This window comes from Magnolia sinica, chromosome 1, assembly GCF_029962835.1.
Source record: "Magnolia sinica isolate HGM2019 chromosome 1, MsV1, whole genome shotgun sequence".
NCBI lineage: Eukaryota > Viridiplantae > Streptophyta > Magnoliopsida > Magnoliales > Magnoliaceae > Magnolia > Magnolia sinica.
This window is the reverse complement of record NC_080573.1, coordinates 100,009,399-100,018,550: the sequence shown is the minus strand read 5'-3', so window position 1 is coordinate 100,018,550 and position 9,152 is coordinate 100,009,399. Positions and strand designations below refer to the sequence as shown.

General features: G+C 39.0%; 1 non-coding gene across 1 annotated transcript; it reads left to right on the top strand.

Moving 5' to 3' along the window:
• The first annotated feature begins 3,481 nt into the window (after window positions 1-3,481).
• LOC131223402 (small nucleolar RNA R71) lies at window positions 3,482-3,588 on the top strand. The gene has a single exon (XR_009160441.1). It is a non-coding gene; the product is annotated as a small nucleolar RNA R71 (small nucleolar RNA).
• Window positions 3,589-9,152: the final 5,564 nt, after the last annotated feature.

Here is a 9,152-nt window from a genome sequence, read left to right as displayed (position 1 = left end):
TTCTTATCTTGCCCAGTCCAATGTATTGATATGGAACCTGTGGCAAGATAATTAGCAATATCAGCGAACCAAGGTGAATGGGAGACTTTGAACAATTATCCATCAGGGAACATATCATTGATATGTGTCATTTCAAGGGAATTAAAGGGATTAAGGAGAGAAAGATGGTCAGCCACTACGTTCTCTACTCCCTTTTTATCTTTTATTTCTAGGTCAAATTCCTGGAGTAGGAAGATCCATCGTATCAGGCGGGGCTTAGCATCATTCTTAGACAGAAGATACTTGAGCGTCGCGTGATCAGTGTAAATAATGATCTTAGATCCGATCAAGTAGGACCGAAATTTGTCCAAAGCGAACACTACGGCCAAGAGTTCCTTTTCCGTAGTCGAGTAGTTCACTTGGGGAGGATTTAGAGTCTTACTCGCATAATGAATAACGTAGGGTTTCTTATCTTTTCTCTGGCCTAGAACTGCCCCAAGAGCATAATCAGACGCGTCGCACATAAGTTCAAAAGGATTGCCCCAGTCGGGTGGTTGTATGATGGGTGCACTAGTCAATATGCCCTTAAGCTTAGTGAAAGCTTCCTGACATGGCTCAGTTCACTCATATGGTGCATCCTTTTGAAGTAGATTACATAAAAGACGAGAGATGAGACTAAAGTCCTTTATGAATCTTCTGTAAAACTCAGCGTGTCCTAAGAAGGATCGCACGTCCCGTATGTTCTTGGGTGGAGGTAGGTTAGAGATAAGATCAATTTTTGCCTCATCCACCTCGATTCCTTTGGACGAGATAATATGTCCAAGGACAATTCCCTTATGAACCATGAAATGACACTTCTTTCAATTAAGTACCAAGTTCTTTTCTTCACATCTTTTCAACACACATTTAAGACTCTCTAAGCACTCACTGAAAGATGAACCGAAAACAGAGAAATCGTCCATGAAGACCTCTAGATATTTCCCCACCATGTCAAAAAAGATACTCATCATACATCGTTGAAAGGTGACAGGGGCATTACATAATCCGAATGACATCCTTCTATAGGCAAAGGTGCCATAGGGATATGTAAATGTGGTCTTTTCCTGGTCCTCAGGGGCGATTTCAATCTGATTGTAGCCCGAATACCCGTTAAGGAAATAGTAATAGGAATGACTAGCTAGCTTTTCCAAGATTTGATCAATGAAGGGCAAAGGAAAGTGGTCCTTCCTCATGACGGTATTCAGCTTCCTGTAGTCAATGCACATTCTCCAACCAGTAGTAACTCTAGTTGGCACAAGTTCATTATTGGCATTGGCTATGATGGTGATCCCGGACTTCTTAGGAACCACCTGAGTTGGACTCACCCATTGACTATCGGATATTGGGTATATGATACCCACATCCAATAGTTTAAGAACCTCGGCCTTAACCACTTCCCTCATGTTTGGATTTAGTCTACGTTGTGATTACCGAGCGGTCTTCGCATTATCCTCAAGATATATGCGGTGAGTACAAATCGAGGGGTTGATTCTCTTGAGGTCTGTTATAGTCCATCCAAGGGCTCCCTTATGCTCAATGAGAGTATATATGAGCATACTCTCCTATTTTTTTCTAGATGAGCAGAGATCACCACCGGGTATGTCTCATCTTGACCTAAATATGCGTATTTCAAATCAGAGGGCAAAGGTTTTAGGTCAAGCTTCGGTGGCTTGAGGTTAGACGGTAGAGGCACTACATCAGTTTGTGGCAATTCTTCAAATTGTGGCCTCCACCGGTTAACTTCAAGTACCGGTGCAGTATCAAGTAAGGCACATGTCTCCCCAATCATGTCATCATCAAAATCATGGGAGTGGACCAGGCACATCTCTAGAGGGTCAAAAGATAAGGTCAGAGGTATTGTATCTTCCACTAAAGAGTCAATCATGTTAATGTCGTGGAAATCGTCATCATCCTCTAAGTTTCTGCCGTTATTGAAAAAGATGTTTGACTCCAATGTCATATTCCCACAAGACATAGTCATGACACCATTCCTGCAATTGATAATTGCGTTTGAAGTGGCAAGGAATGGGCGACCAAGAATGATGGAAATCTTAGTGCTCATGTTATTGATGGGTTCGGTGTCCAGGATGATAAAATCTACAGGGTAGTAAAATCTATCAACTTGGACCAACACATCCTCAATTATCCCTCTTGGTACACGAATAGAGCGATCAACAAGTTGTAGTGTGGTTAAGGTGGGTTTTAATTCCCCCAAACCTAACTGTCTATATACCGAGTAGGGAATCAGATTGACGCTCGCTCCTAAGTCAAGAAGTGCATGATCAATTCAATGGTCCCCGATTACACATGATATGGTTGGGCTACCGGGATTTTGAATTTCTGTGGCACGTCTTGCTTTAGGATGTCACTCACTTTCTCGGTTAAGAAGATCTTCCTTTGAATACTCTGTCGTCGTTTGGTCGTGCATAAGTCTTTCAGGAATTTGGCATATGAAGGTATCTGCTTTACGACATCAAGTAGAGGAATGTTGACTTTTACTTGTTTCAACACCTCTAGGATATCCTGAGAGTTAGAGAGAGGTTTTAGTGCGACCAACTGTTGGGAAAATGGAGCAACTAACTTTTCTAGAAGTTCCGGTTTTAATTTTTGTGGGGCATCACTAGATCCATCATTGTTATCCTCTTCTGGTTCTTGAGGCTTTTCTGGCCTAATCGGAAGGGTTTTATCAATGATCTTCCCACTCATAAGAGTGGTGATGGATCTAGCGTGCTCCATTTGATTTGAAGAGCTGAGATTACTTATCTTGTATTGCGGTTTAGGATTGGGGAGCGGTTGTGCAGGAAGCATCCCCTTTTCTATAACTGTCATACATGAATCCATCTTTTGCATAAAATCTCGCATTACCTGGGTCAGCTCTCGCATGGAATTTTGAACCGGTTCTTCTTGAGGTTTCCCCTGATTTGGATTTTGATTGAAGAAACCTTGAGGGGTAGTAGTTTGTCCATTTCTCCAACTAAAGTTTGGATGATTTTTCCAACCAGGATTGTACGTATTAGAAGTCGGTCCATTGAAAGGTCTTTGATAAGTATTTACGGCATTGGATTGTTCATTCAACACTTCACGAAAGGCGAGTATTGTAGAACAATTTTCAGTTGTATAAATGTTGCAATCACAGATGCCGCAAACGCTTTCATTAACCTTATCTTTCTTTCCTTCCATGGCCTCGAATTTTCTTATGAGCGTAGTCACTTTATACTTGAGATCATCCTCTTCTTTCAAGAGATACAATCCACCTTTCTCCTTAGATTGAGTCGGCTTAGACGTGGCGTTCGATTTTGGGTAATAGTCCCATGATTGTATTTTTTCAGTAAGACTATCGAGGTAATCTCATACCTCGTCGACATTTTTATTAATGAATTCTCCATTACACATTGTCTTGACCCTTTGGCGCATGGAAGATGTCAGTCCATCGTAGAAAAAATTTGTAATGCGCCACGTTTCAAAGCCATGTTGTGGGCATGAACTAACCAAATCCTTAAACATTTCCTAACATTGGTAAAATGTTTCATCCTCCTTTTGGGTGAAGTTCATGATTGCTTTTTTAAGGGTAATCGTTTTATGATGTGGAAAAAATTTCTTTATAAATTCCCTCTGCATATCATTCCATGTGCCAATGGATCTAGGACACAGTGAATGTAATCATGTCTTAGCCTTCTCCTTCAAGGAAAAAGGAAAGAGTATCGGCCTGACTGTGTCCTCAGACACGTTTTGAAAATATAAAGTGGCTATGATCTCATCAAACTCTTTCAAATGTAGATATGATTCTTCAAATTCAAGCCCATGGAACTTAGGAAGGAGTTGGATAACCCCTGGCTTGATGTCCATATGTCCTGTATTTTCAGGAAAAATCATGCATGAGGGCGTACTAACCCCCGCTGGTTGTAAATAATCTCGTAAAGTACGAGGCGGGGGTGCTTGATGCACCTCATTCTTATCCTGAATGTCCTCCACCCTAGGTTGGGGTAGAAGAGGTTGGTTTTCAGCCATCACTTCAATTAACTCAGGAGATTTCGAGTGGTGTTTAGTCCTGCGATGGATAGTTAACCCCTCAACCAATCCTCCTTCAGTCAAGAGACGTTGAGTGTTGTCACGGGCCCACTTGGGCATGAAACACTCGCAACCCTCAATCAAATTCGAAACCTAATCCTAAAAAAGGAAAAGAAAATCTAGAAAGAAAGAGAGGGTTGGAAAGAAGTTACCAAATTGGAGTCCCTAAGTTAAAAACCTGTAAAAGAAAACAAAACAGTCAGTTTCTAAAGAGAAGGTCTAAAATTAGAAAATCCTTAAAAAGAAACATAGAAGTAAACTAGTTTCTAAAAGAAGAAATTCCTAAAGGAAAGTGGAAATTTCTAAAATAAATTAGGAAAGTCCTAAACTAGAAAGTAAGTTACTAAAAGAGATCTGAAAAATAGAAAGTAGAGAAAGAGCTTACCGAATTAAAAAATTATATCTTAAAAGCCTACAAAATAGGAAGGTTAGTTTCTAAACAAAAAGTCTACAAGTAGAAAATTTATAAAAATAAATTAGGAAACAAAGTTAGATTCTAAAAGAGTTAGAATTAGAAACTTCCTAAAAAAAAAAAAAAAAAACAAATCCTAATCTAGAAATAGCAAGGAAGAAATTAAGAAAGAAATTACCAATTCAGAAACTTATCTCAGAATCCTACAAAACGGGAAAGTTGGGTTAGTTTCTAAAAAGGGAAAAACTTTCTAAAATAAATGAAAGCCTGGAAATAGAAAATTTCTAAAAAAAATAAAATAGAAAGTTAGTTTCTAAAAAAGAAACCTAGAATATGAAAGTTTCTAAAACAAAAATCCTAATTCTAAAAATAGAAAAAGTAGAGAAGTTAGAAGGGGTTTACCAAATTAGAAGTTTATGTCGAGAACCTACAAAACAGGGAAAACAGATTAGTTTCTAAAAACAGAAAAAATTCTAACCTAAAGTTAGTAAAATCCTAATCTTAACCTAATTCTAAAACTAATTCATCTCAGAAAACGTAACTGTCAATCCCCGGCAACGACGCCAAAAACTTGTTCACTCCCCAAGTATAGGGTTGTGATGTAGTAATAAACTCGGTGAGACCGAGGTCAAATCCCAAGGGACTGAAACCTGTACGTAATTTGAAACTCACTAGAACTAGAACTAGATTAAGATGAAATCTAAATCGAATGATTTTGAGGAATAATAGTGAAATACTAATCTAAAACTTAAGGAATTCAGAGGAAGGAAACTAGGGATTTAGAGGATCCACTTGTAGAGATCGGGGAGATCTACGATCGATTCATGAACTCAACCGGACTTTGAGTCCCATCTTCATCCAGTTGGAAGATATAACCTGAAAATCAATTCTGAACTTCATTTAATCTAGTTCTCAAGATATCAAACAAGTGTAAATTAGAATGGATTCCATCATAAAACCATGCCCATGAGACAAAGCAAACAACAGAATTAAACCAATTCACAGTCAATTTGAATGATGTATGAACGGTAGGAAGGGTGCCGTCATCTAACCATGCCCAGGGGACGATAGTAAACAACAGAGCTTCCTGACTTCATAATCACAAAGAGGAAAAATGAAATACTCAAGCCATCGCAGATCTATTGTAATTTCAGTCACAACAAACCATTAACAACTAAAGGCATTCTTTAATAATCAAACCAGAATCAAATCGATCAGTTCATAACATGAATCAAACCAATAAAACACTACCCATCACGCTACAAGCTTCACCTCTTAGCCCTAGCTAAGAGGTTTAGCCTAGCATGGTCATGCTAAAACCAAGGAAAAACATGAAAGGAAAGAAATAAACAAGAAGAAAAAGAAAAAGGAAGAAAAGAACTCCTGGAAACCGGCTTCAAATTCGCTTCCATGACTGCACTCCACGTCCCAGATGCCCTCTCTCTCGTTTCTTCTTCTATTTTATAGCTAGCAAGGGAGATGTCGGTGTTGTTGAAGTCGGTTTCGTAGCCTTTACGCATCACCGTGCGCATGCGGAAAAACAACACAAATCAACTTGCGTTTGGCTTGAATTTCTGGACAGTGGATGTCCCATCTTTGGTTCTGACTGCATGGTCATGGTTTTAGCCACCTGTTGCAACGTGTGGATGGTCTGGATCAGAGATCCAACAATGATCTCGTTCACAAAACGATCGTCAAAACCGGACAGCGTCCGGACGCGCGTAGTGCGTAAGAAGTGCGGAATTTTGGATTTTCGGCGTCAGTGGGGCCCATGATTGATGTTATAGGAGAGATCCGATCCGTCCATTCAATTCTCTCAAAATTTCAGTCGGGAAGGTGTATTTTTGACCTTCTTTTGATGTGGCCCACATGATCTTTTATTCCGCCGTCCATCCTGCGTTTAACGGCTAGGATCTTTCAATCACTTGAATGCTGTCAAAAGGAGAGCTAAGCGAGAGTTACATGCCCCCTCTGGACACAATGGACGGTCCAAATCCTTTAAATGACTGATGTGTGGGGCCCACTAACTTCCGCAAGACGAACAGAGTCCGTCCGTTACATGGACGCTGGAAAAGGAAATTGCTGTTTCCGTTTTTGTGAAGAAGACTCGGTCAAACCGAGTTTGACCGGCTTGAGCGGTCCGATGCACATCCGGCATACATGTGCTCGTGTACACACTACCCGAGGTGGGGTCCACAGTGATGTAGTGTGAGATATATGTATCGTCCATCTCCTTACTCATCTGATTTAAGGGGTTGAGAGCAAAATTGAAGCATATCCAGATATCTGGTGGGCCTCAGATCAGATATTTATGGGCTAATCTGTCCATTGGGCCACTTCCACAAGGATCCAATGATTGAAATTCGATGTGTATGGTTAATTTGGGTTCCTCAGGCTAGATATAAAGTTTTGAGCCAAACGGATGGTGAGAACCCTGTGATCTTGCATTCTGGACCAATTTCGGGCCACTTGAGATTCAGTTTCTCAATTTTCTCGAATCTCTGGCGTGTAAATCCGTTGATCTTGCTCCCCTGGGGTCCATCCCTTGCCTTGGTGATTCTGGAGCGTCAAATCCATGCATTTAGCACCCTTTTTCAGTCCAAGCTCATAAATACACCTTGCATCACAAACACGATTAAATTGAGTTGTTAAACAGTACCATGTTCGTAAATCCATGTTATAAATGGGGTCTAATATGCAATATTTGACCCTCAACAATGAGGTTCAATAAGAACAATAATCAAAGTAAGATAATCATCCAAACACACTACAAGCTTCACCTCTTAGCCCTGGCTAACAGGTTTAGTCAACTGTAGATATGATTGAAACTAAATCTCTTAAACAAAGCATGAAAAATTAACTAGAGAAGAAGAAAAGCTCTTTGGCAGCTAATCCACCCTTGTGCCATGCTCCTTGAGACCTTTCCAAACCCTATAAGATGCTTTGAAGCATCATAGGGAGTCCTATTTATAGTTATGAAACTCCAACTTTCGCACCAAGTTGGAAAATTTTAGAAACTGCCTCAAATTTATGCACTCTGCACAATTTTTCAAAATATGCTCGAAGTTTAAACTGCCTCAAATTTACATACTCTGCGCAGTTTTCAGAAATAGATTCAGTGTTTCAGAATATGCCTTTTCAGGATAATTTTAGGAATATATTTGTTTTCAGGACAATTTTGGGATTCCTTTTCTTTACTTCAAATATTTGATTCTCTTTATTTATCACTTGATTTTCTTAGATCTTTGGCATGTGAATTTTTCATTAATGACTTCCAAATATCCAAATCTTCATTTAGTAATCTTTTGAGTATAAATCTTCATTTTGACATCAATTTCACCTTTAAGCTCATGAAATCACCTCGCATATGGAAACATGCATAATTAAATCGATTAAGCACTATCATGTTTATAAAACCAATGTATAAATAGGGAGAAATATACAATATTTCACACTGAACATGCCTCTCTCGAGGGCTTTTGTTAAAGGGAGTAAATGATGTGATATTTGACAAAAGTTGCTACTAACAAATTATTATAATTATACAGTCGGTTAAAGCCCGTAAAAATGCTTACGACTGAGAACTTAAAGATTCTTAACCCTAAGATGACTCATGAGTTTATGTTTAAAACATTCCAAGGTACCGCGATTACATAGGGAGAATGTGTTTGACACACACTTTGCCCGTATGTATGTACGGTTTCTACTTCACAAGATCTGACTAATTTCTAAAGAATGAGGGTTGTTCTCACGTGTATAAAATGCAACGCGATGCAATAATACTTTGTTTTGCATTTGATTTTCTCCTTCTCGCAATTCATCTCCCTGTGGGATCGACCCTGTATTCACAGGATATTACTTACGAACCTCTGCACTTGGAAGCAAGCAATCAAATTTTTAGCGCCATTGCCGGGGAGAGATTGAGATAGATCAGATCTGTGCAAGATAACTAAGGTAAGTTCTCTTCTAAATCTCCAAATTTTCTATAGAATTTTTTTTCTTTGAAAGTAAATTCAGTTGGGTCTTTCAAGAACTAACTATGACATAAGGTTGCCTTGCTTGAGATTTTATCACCCAAGTGCTATGGTTGTCCTACAGTTGCTGTTTGATCACAAAGATCATTCGCTGAATCTATTTTCCAAATTAGCATAGTTTAATTTCTGCATTAGTTTTACTTTTATTGATTTTTTTTTCACTTTGTGGACTGAACCCTCATGGTCGGCCCTGCCACCTGGGTTGTTGATTTATTTTGCTTTGTCAACTGAACCCTCATGGTCGGCTCTACCGCCTTGGTTATTGGTTAAGTTTTTATTTTTATTTTAAGTATCATACTTGCTATTTGAATTAATAGTATTTGTTGTATGGTGTGGATGGTTTATGTCCCGTTGGAGTAGGGATCAAAACAATCGACTTTCGTCCGAAGGCGGACTAGTTTCAAGCCTTGATCATTCACTTAGAAGAGGCACTCAACATCACTTGGATTCCATCGTAAACCTAATTGATAATCCAAATCCAAATCTGTTAGATCCAACTATAAATCAAAACAGAGAAAATCAACCTAATCCTCCTCTTGAATATGAAAATGAAGTTCATAGGAATGTGTTAAATCAACCACAGACTTTATGTGAACATTTACACCCTGAGAAATCAACTT